General features: G+C 38.8%; 1 protein-coding gene across 1 annotated transcript in view; it reads right to left on the bottom strand.

Moving 5' to 3' along the window:
- gabbr2 (gamma-aminobutyric acid (GABA) B receptor, 2) overlaps positions 1 to 12,852 on the bottom strand; it is a 154,272-nt gene that overhangs the window by 76,557 nt on the left and 64,863 nt on the right. The gene's annotated exons all lie outside the window — the stretch shown is intronic.

Genomic DNA, 12,852 nt, shown 5'->3' with positions numbered 1-12,852 from the left:
AGTCTGTGAAAGTAATTCAGGTAATCCTGGCAATAAACTGCCAGGTCATGCTGACGTCACTTGACGGTAAATATTTCATGGAATGGATGACTCCTGTTTGCACGACCTTTCAAATTGGCTTCACACTGTGTCTGTTCATTTTGGAGTATGTATCGTTGTCTGAATACCTCTGTGTGTTTCAGTATATTTTCAATCAGCTCACTCTCTCTTTCTCTCTCTCCAATTCAATTCAATAGGCTTTAATGGCATGGATGTTCCAACAACAATATTGCCAAAGCACCAAGACATTACAACACAAATAATATACAATTCATATGGATAATAATAATAATATGACAGAGAAACTACAGTGAAAGAAAGCACAGTCGTGTTTCTTGGAACACAATAAAGGATTACTGTGTGTGTGTGTGTGTCTCTCTCTCTCTCTCTCTCTCTCTCTACCAAGCAATTAATATAGTACAAACATGCTCATGAAACATGATGAGAATGTCTTCAACTGGTATTATACTACATTTATACAAAATGTGGTTGTTCTCATCTGTGTGTGTCCGATGCATAGATACACACAGACACCATCACCCCCCACAGTCACAATTGTCCTTGTTTCAACCCATCCCACTTTTCATTTGACAATTCCATGCTAATCAAGTTTTGCTCTCTCTCTCTCTCTATGTTCAACAATAGGTGATTAATTTTCTCAAGAGGAAAAAATATTTGTAATTCATTTTTTTGCTTTAAGATTAGAATTTGCAAATCAATGTAACAACCTGCACATGCCAGCAAAGACAAAGATCTGCTTAATGTACACTATATATTGATTTAATTGCTTCAGAAATAACTTTTACTGGCAGAATTATGGTATTATATTTGTAGAACTGTACAAAACATTTTAGTCATTTTACATGATGTATTTTTTAAAGGCATGTCAGAAAAATGTACAGGCCTGATATAATAAGGCACCATGCTCTATTTTCAACGTCCTATCTTTGGTAATATAATGAGTGATTTGAATCGGTGCAGGGTTAATTGCATACTTTGTAAAGATTAAACAGCTATTGTGATTCATGATAGCGATCAACGCAACGATATAATAATTCTGACTGAAACCAAGAGGTACACCAGTAGATGATTACCTTAACGGGTGCGAAAGCCTTGAGGAGTTCAAGCACCTCCTAACTTTAGGGATGACTGAGATCTTCTCATTAAGCCTCTATCCTTCGAGACATTAATCACAGTACTGCTGGTATAATTGTGCGCATGATGAAACCTGATTACCATTTAAAACGTACCGAGCGTGGTCGAAAAGGGAGTAACTGACATAGAATGACAGAAATGTGAGATCTCTTTAGAGGGCATTACAAAGTCAAACATTTGTAGAAAGCAAGACTGTACGATATGGTGTAAGAAAGCATGACAGCTCTGATAATACAGTTTAATAGGATTTGACTGCATTGTGCAGAAATTGTGGAAATCAAAATGTATTTATTTGCAACTGAAATACGAGGCTGAGTGACATACAACATTATCAAAGAATCTGCATGAAGGGCATGACAAGAATGTTGTCACGACACTATTTCTATAGTAGCAGAACGTTGACAAATATCAGGCCTACCTTTTTTTTTCACACACTCAACATAGTCATCAGCTCAGCCATTTAAGAGGATCCCAAATCTACAAGGCTTCACCCAATTAGTGGGAAACCCTCAGTTTGGCCCTCTAAATCATCATTTTCTGCGCAGACCCACAGGGTTTTGTGTTCATACATCAACGAGACAGGCTTTTAAAACAACACATGGATTACAGCCATCAATTAAGCCGGAAGAAAGGCCTTTATCTCGCTACCACTGCTAAATCCAAAATCACCCACTAGCCTAAGAGTGCTTCAAGGGGTCTTTCCAGCATTGCCTTAATCTCCGTTTAGCTAAGGCTGTTTGCTACACCCACACTGGGAGATGCTTCTACAGTTCTGTAATAAGAGCTAGTGATCTTCTAAAACCAAATTGATTGCACTAGTGTTCTCAGGACTGCACTGGGAGGAGACTTTGTGGTCAAAAGATGCTCTAGAACCTTATATGTTTGCCTCTAAGTGTTTTAGGATTGCCTGCCAGTTTTGTTGGAGATGATTTTGCTTTGGGCACAGTTTGACCTACTTACTTTCATCTGATACAACACAACACTGAACTGAGAATCCCAGATATACTACAGAAAGAAATATTGACCAATAAACACACATGCTGAATTTAAAACTTGACGCTTCATAGGAGTGCAGGTGCTACACTTCTGTTTACTTTTTGGGAAAATGGCACAGGGTTAAATGCAAATACAGACATTTTTTAAAGCTTTAAAAAAACAAACTAAATGTATTTCTTTACTCTTGCAGGTAAAACTGAATTTGAGGGAATCAGATGTGTTAGTAAAAGCCATATAAGGATCTAATATTGTATTTTATTAATCAAACTAACTCTTCACTCAAGATAAATTGGTTTGAACCAACTTTGAACCAAAATGGACTGTGGAAAGTAGAAAATATCATTAGAGTATTAAAGCCCAATCATGACATTCGACAAGTCTCTCTGTTTGATTTCAGAGTCAAATCTAGGACAGTGACAAAGATAGACAGCATATTTTGTTTGTCCATTAAATACAGGTCGGCTGATGAGAAGCGTTTTCTACAATAAAATCAATTATTTTCTTCACTGACTTAAAATGCAAATTCTAGGTCAGCTTTGGCACAATTGTGTGAGGACAGTGTATGAAGACAATATGAGAGGCAGCTCCAATGTATTATTTAAAGAACAGGCCAATCTTGATCTAACTCTGTACAGCCTTTTTTCAAAGGAAAAGCCCCAAATAATTCCATGATATCAAACATCTGAGAGCAGTGGCTTATGTAAGAGGGTTTTAAAGAGGGCCAGCCCAAATCGGATGGTCTTTGGTGGAGAGCTCTACACTAGTGGCAGATTTGCACATGCAGTATGCACATACACACAGATCACGCATAGGGAAAGTCACATGCATTCACACACTCCCTAACCACGGATGTTGCCGGTACACACAATCCACAGATGCCTTTCTTTGCCCGTAGTAATTAAAACTGTGCCAACAGCTCAGGGCAGCTTCTCCCTCTCATCTCCCCTCAAGGTCACTTAAGCTCTCGGTGAAACAACTGAGAATGCGTCTGGCCTCACTGAGACATGATGTCTTTGTGAAGACTTGAGGTGACTCTCTGATGCCATAGCAGGGGTGATCTATTCAGACAATCCGTACGCACAGTCGCTTATCACATTCTATTTGAAGTGAGCACAAAAGCTTTGCCAGTGCTCCGTTTGGGCTTATTCAAGTCACAATCAAAGTAGTTTGGTGTTGAATCATGGAGGAAAAGTGAGAAGAGCCAAGAATAGAAAATAACAGGTACACAGAGTCAGAGAAGCAAGGAGGGATGTTTACTGCTGATTCATAAGTGAATAAGGGTTTGTGTATCAGAACAGTCAACTGAGTGAATGGATTGTGTTTTAAACTTCTGTGGTCAACCCATTTTTTGAAGGCTTTAAGACTTGCAATTGTCACATTTACTGTCTCGGGAGAGGACTCTGAAGCTGTCCTTAGCTGACATTCACACCAGCAGCAACAGTTTGCTTTGACTGATCAACCTCATCTTTCACCTCGCCTGTTAAGCTCACCAGATATACCATGTTACCGTGTATCCTGGATGCTGAGACTTGGAGACGCCAACACCAGGCTTATTTAGTTATTTAGTCTGTTCAGTGGCCAATGACTCTGGTTCAGTTCACTTTCCGGCCTATACTGGCCGTAGCTTTTTCTTGTTTTTGTGTTGACTTTTGCAAATACATATAACAAGTTTTTAAAGTTATTATACATGTGGTGTGTTCTCTGCAAGAAAAGGCATTACAGTGCCTAAATACTGAATCAAATTTCAATATTTGCCCTGATGATGGTGCTAGATGTTTAGTCAGGGGATCATAATTTATCCGGAGCCAATTTTGATGGTGTGCAATCCAATTGTTTTGAGACAAGTTCATGGTGGTGTCAAAGGAAAAATCAGGGGATCATAAAAGACTCATCATCACCGGGGACCCATAAATGTAAGAAATGCTGCGATACTTCTTCAGTCTGGAGTAAAGCGGTGGACCAGTCGACTGGCCAACATCGACATCCATGGACGCCATGCAGCAAGTGTGGTTGAAAGGAGCTTTGTAAATTAATGTTTAATTTGATAGAAGCAATGACTGGGTCGCGCTTAGTTGGTTATTCACGCTCTTTGCAGGAGTTAGATGCAGTGAGTAATTGGTTGAGATGAAGGTGGTTTGTCTTTCTGACCACAAGAAAACACAGCCACAGAAGATTGTTCTAGATGGCCTATTGCCAACATTCAATGCAACCTGCCTCTTCGTTTATATCTCCTGCAATATACCTGCTTGATTTGGCATGGGATTGGATCAATGGTGCAAAAATTAAAGACAACAAGCCTAACAACCTTTACCAGCACAAGTAAAGGTTTGAAGGAGAAATAAGGAAGATGCAAGAGTGTGTGTAATCACATTGACAGATCTAATAGCATTGATTGTTCCTAGCGGGACTACCTCGCAATAGGATCTGCTGCTGCTAATTGTGTGGTTGGTCTTTGAATAATGAAGTGGCTATCAGGGAGGGGATAGAGAAAAAAAAGTAAATGGTAGGTAAATATTAGCTCACTCACGGTGCTTTGCTCCTTCCTAGCTTTCATGTTTATTATACCAAAGGCGTTATATCACGGAATAATCTGAAACTGTGGATTTGTAATCTGACAGCATCACCAATGTATTCTGAAAACACAAAAATGAAGACTTTGCCTCACGCACAGAGGAATGAGAGGCAAACCGAATTCATTATATTACAATTCTTCCAAATGGTTCTAGTAAAGGACCATTGATGTTCAGCACTTCCAATAGTGAGTACTGTACTTTAAAACAAGCTGTCGTTCTTTGATCAAATATCATACAAATATTGATTAGACCACACGTTTTGTGGAAAAGCATAATCAATATTTCAACAACACACTGACAACCTATACATATACAAAAAACTAACTATACAGTATTATTACAATTCATAATACAACAATATTTTTTCCTGAAGTTTTCTGGTATAGATGCAAAGCAAGGGTGCTGTAGCAAACACTTGGAGGTAACACTCACACTGGACATAATACTAAGTTGCTATGAATAAATTGGAACTTGGACATGTTTTGAAACATTATTTCTCAGCCAAAAAGAGCGATAACAAAAGGCATTCAAGGGAAAATCTGAGGCCATAATTAATTTTACACACATGTAGTGAAGTTAACTGAGTGTTGCATCTGGACTGTATGCATCCCAGAATAACACACTTTTGAGGTGGTTTGAAGAAACTTCAGCAAATTATAAAACTGAAAGTAAAGGTTTCATAATTAGATAGTATCAAACATCTTCAAACACTCTCTACCTAAATATCTCTACCTTTACCAACAACACAACAGATTCAAAGCCCATCCATCCTGCTGGAGCCCCGAGACCCCTTGCAGAGTAATAGCTAGGTAATAGCAGTGCTGTTGATCAGGAAGCACGGAGGGGGTCCTGGGGTTTATTCAATATTCAAGAGAGGCATTTGGTGCACCGTGGGAGCACCCAGCTGGAGAGGCGGCAGTAAGGGAGAAGCTGTGGACCCCACACTGACCACATCCAGAACTCATTAGCACCAGGATGGAGGAGGGAGACAGATATGAATATTGCAGGTAGGTGGTGGAGGAATTGAGTGAGAGGCCCAGTGCTGATGAAAGAGTCCGACATGGAGCTGGGGAGACGATGTGGGGATTGATACAGACAAACAGAAAATCTGAACAAGGGAAAGAAGAAAGATGAGATGAGAATCATGAGGCATCACGTGCTATGTGTGCTATCTGATTATTGATCTCATACTGCATGTTGAAGCTAGTGTGCATGGGCCGCAAGAGTATTATTCTATATGGACGTGACCAGGAAAGTGTGAGCTCAGTCACTCTGGTACGAGTATATACATCAGGTCTACACACATTTTAAGTCAGACCCTGTCGCTTGTGTGTAGTTCATTTCCAATCAAAAAGATTAGGACAGGGCAAAACGGGTGACATTTACAATTTAAATCCATCAAAAATATATCAAGAATCATGATGCATTGTCACCACTTGATATTTTTACTGGACAGTTAAACCCTAAACCTACACACACTCACATACAGTAATGCTTACTTGAAGGTGGGCATCACAATAGATTTCACAAGGCATGTTTTTGAATTTTTCCAAAATGGCAAAGAGCTCTTTGAGATGAGGCACATTAGCCATGTGTGTGTCTAAATGTGTTGCACTGTTTGTGCTGAGCGTCCACACAGGCGCTGGGGGGCGGGAAGTTGACACTGACTAATATAGTGCTGGTAAACAGAGGACTAGTATATATCAAATCCCCACTGTGGGATCAATAAAGTGTACATTATTATTATTATAATTATTATATATATATATATATATATATATATATATATATATATATATATATATATATATATGTATATGTATATGTATATGTATATATATATATATATATATATGTATATGTATATGTATATGTATATATATATATATATAAATGAGAAGAATCCAGATAATATAAAAATCGAGGCCTTTAGAGGCCCATTAGTGATAGTAATTGCTGGCATGGCATGCCTTCTTCTGAAGGAATACAACACAAGAGCTTGATAATAAAATAACATATTGCAATGTGTAGTACTGATTCACTAACAACATTTAACCTGTCATTGGTTTGACATTTCATCCGTAGCCTCTGAAAGCGATTTGATTTATTATGACAGATATAATTCAAATTTAAAATATGAGGTGCAGTGGAGAATACCTGCTGTCAGTTTTGAATTATCATTGATGTTCTTTCCTGAGGTTTTATTAAACAAAAAAGTATCACTATTTGATCACTATAAAAGCTACTAAGTAAAACTTTCAGAAAAAGTCAAAATATAAGAATAAACATACAGTAATAGAAACATCAAAGCAACTGTGAAAGCCCTCTTTATGTGTGCACTGACACAGCACCGTACTGTGGAAGGATATAGTACAAATCATTACATAATATGCCCACAAACTGGCCTCTAGACAGGTGAGTGATGTGGTGGTCGCCTCCTCTCTAATAGCTTATGGCCTGCTGCAGCCCCTGTTTAATCATGTCAATCATGTTATAGCTAATGCCATGTACACACGCACCCACACACAGACTGAGTGATGTTATGTTTATGTTGTTGGCCTTGCACAGCACCCCATCACATCACTCTTATCTCAGGTCAGTCGTTTAGACCTGGTTTTCATCCCCAGTCTCTTTTATCACTCTTTCCTTCCTCATATTACAGATATGAGCTCCACTGACAAGGACATTGTCAAGCAGGAATCACCACTATGGACAAATGTCAGGCCAGATAATATGAGGAAGAGCTTGGGTCTGATGACAGGTCAAAATGTGATTAAAAGAATGCATTGCATTTTATATCAGGATTGGTCCTGCGATAGCAAATCATTTGCGTGCCCAAATCCTTTCACATTCACCATAACGTGTTTAAACTAGCTGCACGAGGTTTGATGCTCTGAGTGACATTTTCTGACATTGCCACTTAACTGGTGCTGGGCATGCATTGAACCTTTCCTGTGTCGTGTTCAACGTTTGGATTGCCCTGCACGAGAATTCAATCATACACGCACCGCTGCTGGGCGAGGATGAGGCTTTTATTTACTCACGGCAGGTATTTCAATCAACCAATGCGCGGACATCCAACCCACACATGCAATGCCTTTTCTACTATGGTTACTCTTGTTCAGTGTAGTCCACACACCACAGACCAGTGTGAGTGCCAGAAGAACAAGATGTACATGAAAAAGTGGGGAAAGGGCTGAGACAATAAAGAAAGAGAATTTATACCCAAAATATATAATCATAAACACAATAAACCACCCAAAACATTTCTTTTTTTTCCTAAATTCATCTATCAAACTAACTAAGCATCCTGATATAATAAAAGGCAAGAAGTCAGACTCAAGCTGAAAGGGTCAAGGCTCTAGTAAATCATACGAAAGGCTGATGGTTGCTCATCTCACTTGTTAAATCTGTGTAAAGCAGTTTAAACTCAGATTAAGATCATTAGACTCTTCCCTCAAACGGACCACTTAAAGCTTCATCACTGACACCGGCTGCAGAGTGGAGGAAGCTTGTGGACTCTATTGTAAGGTCATGAGTGACACAATCAAATTCATAAAATTGCTGTAGCTGAGCTTGATATGTCTCATGTCAACAGTACCTGTCTGCATGTGTTAACCTTGATTTATAATGGATAATAAGTTAGCTATAAAGAGACACATGAATATGCATGCAGGAAGCAGTAATCCTAAATAATGAATTTGTCAGACAATATAGCATGTGCTAGGCATGTCAGATGTGGCCGTTCAGTGGACCATTAATCAATAGAAGGTGTCATTTGTAGCTGTTTCTCTGGGAGTGAGACGCAGGAAAGACGGGACACCCCCCTCTGGCATGAGATGGGCTTGTGTGACTCGTCGTTCTTCATTTGGCCATATGGATACAAGCTGTCCTTGAGCGGTGGAGATGAGATGAGTGGAGATGAATCGCTAACACAAACAGGATCGGGGAGAGCATTTTCTTATCGATCCGGGTGTGCTGGAGTGTGCGGCAGATATAGACAGGATCGGTTGTGAAATGAGAGGAGAGGATGTGGCGCCTACTGATGCTGCAGCTTGAGAAGTCAGTGTATTCGCCAGCTTTAAGACCACTTTTGGGGTCTTACTCATATGGTTACATATAGTATCACCGCATGTTAGCCAAACCTTCAACACAGAGAAATCAGTGACTACTCAGGAGGAGGTGGGAGGAGGGGGCTATGAGTGATGCTATTCTGCCGCCTAGCTCCATAACTATTCTATTTATAAATTGAGATTTGATACCGTAACCTGAAATCTCTCTGTGCTCCCTGCTGCTGCCACTTGGCTGCCTATGAATGATTAATGAGCAGATACTGAACTGTAGAGACTATTATTGTTATTTTCTCCCCTCCCTCCTCTCCATCCATCGCTCTATACTGATTCCTTTGGGGAGGCAAGGGCTAACATTGCATGAGCTAGTGTTTTTCTGTGCTTAGTTGGCCAGGTCGTAGTGAACACAAAAAAATGTTGATGTCCTCATATTTATAATTAAAGTGACACGCTTGCTAACATATTTTGTGCATCAAATTCACCCTGTAGACCTTAAAGGAATTGCAGCTGTAGTCAGTTTTAAAGGCCCAAACTACTTTTTTTTATAATCAGTTTCCAACTAGGAGTCTGCTGAAGTTAAATTAATAACTTCACTTTTGATCTTTTAGGTTGTTCTTTGTCTGTGCTCTTTCCATTGCTGGTGGGTGATGTCAAATATTTCTGTGCAGAAATCTGAATTTTGCCAAATTTAATCAAACTGGTGACAGTTCGTGGGTTGTCTGTTAAAAATGTTGATCAAACCACATCACGCGCTGTGCGAAGGGTTCCAAGTGCATATATGCACCAAATGAATGATCTGATGTGGTATCGTAGAATAACGTCATTCATGCAGATGTATAATAAACTGAACTTTCATACAAAGATGGATTACATCCGCATAATTTTACAATATGTTTGTAGCTTCGGCAACTGTACAGTGTGCGGCTTTATTAGGCTTTAAAATATGTGAGAACCAGCTTCTTGTCGAGTCATTTATTTGTGTACACGGTTGTAGCTGACTGCAAATGCACATTTTGTTTCAGATACTCCGATTTTTATAGCATAGCAGTATTTAGAAGAACATGTAAATGTTGTAAATGCAGATCATATATAGTTTTGACCATTTAAAAAAAATGCATCTTTCATGGATTATGTTTTATTTAGATAGGTTAAGTTAAAGCCGTTAATTGTGTTTACATTTCCTGTATGAATGTAGTATTAAATAACATTTTAAAAATCCTAATACTATCAGGTTTGAATAATATGTTTGATTAATGTATTTTTTGCATTTTTAAACCATTATTTTTACCATTTAAACCATCTTTCTTAATGCCAGGCTAAATGCTGAAGTTTGAACATATTTCACCCTGCATGTATACACTAATTAATTTCCCTTTCTAAAAGGCGTCCAAGAGGAAGATGCTTCCTATAGGTCATCTACCAGCAGTTCAATTACACAAATTAAACCATACAGAACCAGCAGGTCTGAAGAGAACAGTGTAATAATATATTGTGTAACACATACGGTTATTGTGTAATTCTAGTTTTGTTGTATGTGAAACATGAATAGCTTTCTTGCTAAGAGATGGATGAGCAGATTAAGTCTGCATTGTAGCCTCAATATGAAGTTAGAGCCAGCGGACTGTTAGCTTAGCGTAGCTTAAGCCCAATAATTAAAATGTCACATCTCATTTGTTCAATCTGTGCAAACCAAAGGGTAAAATGATACAATGTGGGGTTATGGGTTTGACAATTTTTTTGGCCAAACACATTAACATTCTGGAGTCTTGTCATCTCAATGAAGTTGCCAGGCAACAACTGAAGAAGTTACTTTGCCTTGCCAACAAAGCAAATTCCTCCCATTTTAGCAGCCAAAACCTCACAACACTAGGGATGCAGGACTCCCTACGACTCCTAAAGCATTACATTGCCACAGTTCCTGGATTTGATTGGCATTTTGAGACCACTGTGAAATAACCCATGGAACCCATTTCTAGTGACATAATTTCAAGCTGACCGCAGCTGCTGTTTTCTGCCAATGAGGAAAATGGTTCCCAAGGGGTGTTTCATAGTCAAATAATGCAGGAATTTGGGAAAAGATGGGCAGCCCACTTACACCTATGCAATGAATTTATGAGATAAAGACTTTAATTTATTTTGGAATAAGTCCATTATTCAACCAAACTTATGTAATATACTTAATCAAGACATTTCTGAAAAAGGTGACAGTAAATATTTGACTTCAGAACATAATAAGTCCCTTATTATGAAATTGCTCGGCCTCTTAATGTCCATTTTCCTGAGACTATTTTAGTCTTTTGTATTCTCTTCCCTCTATCATTTTCCTCTGATATAAAAAGACTGGTTCACAAATAAGTGTGCATACGCATAACCACGCAGAAGTTCATGTCCAAACACGTAGTGCATGTTCCTGTTTTAACACAATGTTTCATCTTCTAGCCAGAAAAAATACGATTGGAGAATCTGCAAGAAAATTGCTTCCTGAAAAAAAGCCCATCATTCCCCTGAGGAGGAACACACATGTTGACTGTAAAGCATTCAAATATTTGACAGAACCATCAATAAATATATTATAATATATAATAATACAATATAATATTCATTCTACAATATTCATTCTATAATAGGTTATGTATGGGCAGTGCAGGGGAAGCCCACACACAGGCGATTCATGTTGTGAGTGGGCAAACATTTCACTGGAGACAGCCAGCATTTGCAAATTACTATCTTTTAAGTTGGCATCTCTCTCTCTCTCTCTCTCTGAGAAAGAATTTTCAGCTCACACATACACGACTGTATCTTTCCCATTTGGTCTAATACCATCCAGATGTGGCTTTTCTCCTTGCTTTTCAATTAAATTGTTAATAAAGGCGACGATAAATGAAGCACATAGAACGTAGAACAGACACAACATAGAACAACAAGCTCTGTGCCAAAGAGGAGGATGCTGGGAACAGCCAGATGGTTTTAGAAGCATCGTTGTCTCCCTCTCTCTCTCATTTTTGTTCTCCTGTACATTCTCCTTCTTTTTATTCCCCACGTCTCCCCAGCATCTTGTTGTCATGCAAAGTACAATAAAGAACAGGTATGTGAGGCGGGGAAAGGAAAGGAAACATGCTGATTGCTCATAAACAGTTAAAGCTCGGCAGAATAAAACCAAATGCTTTGAATGTGGGAAACAGGCGATATCTGGTATATTATACAATGACATGTCTATCACATTTTCTATGCTTTTATTGTCATGCCTGTATGTCTGTTAAAGCCTGATTGATTTCTGGGCCAATGTGGCTGTATTATCAATTACAACATATGTTGGCAGATTGAACACATTTCAGTTTGCTTGAGGTTATTCAGATAAAGTGATGCCATTGTAACGTTTGTAAGTCCCACTGTATATATTTTGCATCCAATCCTTCAACCCTAAATATGTTTTTGTCTTTCATTGTCAAAACTTTCCATTTTTTTTGTATTAAGAAAACTTAATACAAAAGGAAACAAAGAAACACTGAACCCCCAGTCGCTACTCTGTGGCTAGAGACAAAAGCATACTGCATACTCCCATCCAAATGAAGGATTAAGTAGGAATTCATCAGACTGTTCACACTGAAATATGCTCAAACGATGGTCCGGCAGGTCTCAAGGCTCCATCGCATCTCTGAAAATATTGCAGCAAATTTCCAAACAGTCATTGTTTGGATAAACTGACCATCTCAACAGATACTTTCTTACCTGAAAACATTTACACCTAAATGAAGAGCACATATTAACAGTCTCACGGTCTCAGACGCAATGCACTGTGAGTCTGGGCTCATGGGAGAAGTTTGCAGGGCTTTGCTGGAATCTAAGGAGATTTCTGGCAGAGAGGCAAACTTCTCCCTTGAGCTATGCGCACATCATTCTTAGTATTAATATGTGTTAGTATGCTACTTTGAACGCAGCCACAGTGAGGGAAAACAGTTTGGTCACTTTTAGCGTTGAGGACAGTAAGTTTGGCTTTCAGCTAACGAAACCACTGGTAC

This window comes from Cyclopterus lumpus, chromosome 11, assembly GCF_009769545.1.
Source record: "Cyclopterus lumpus isolate fCycLum1 chromosome 11, fCycLum1.pri, whole genome shotgun sequence".
Lineage (NCBI taxonomy): Eukaryota > Metazoa > Chordata > Actinopteri > Perciformes > Cyclopteridae > Cyclopterus > Cyclopterus lumpus.
This window is presented reverse-complemented; position numbering and strand designations above follow the sequence as displayed.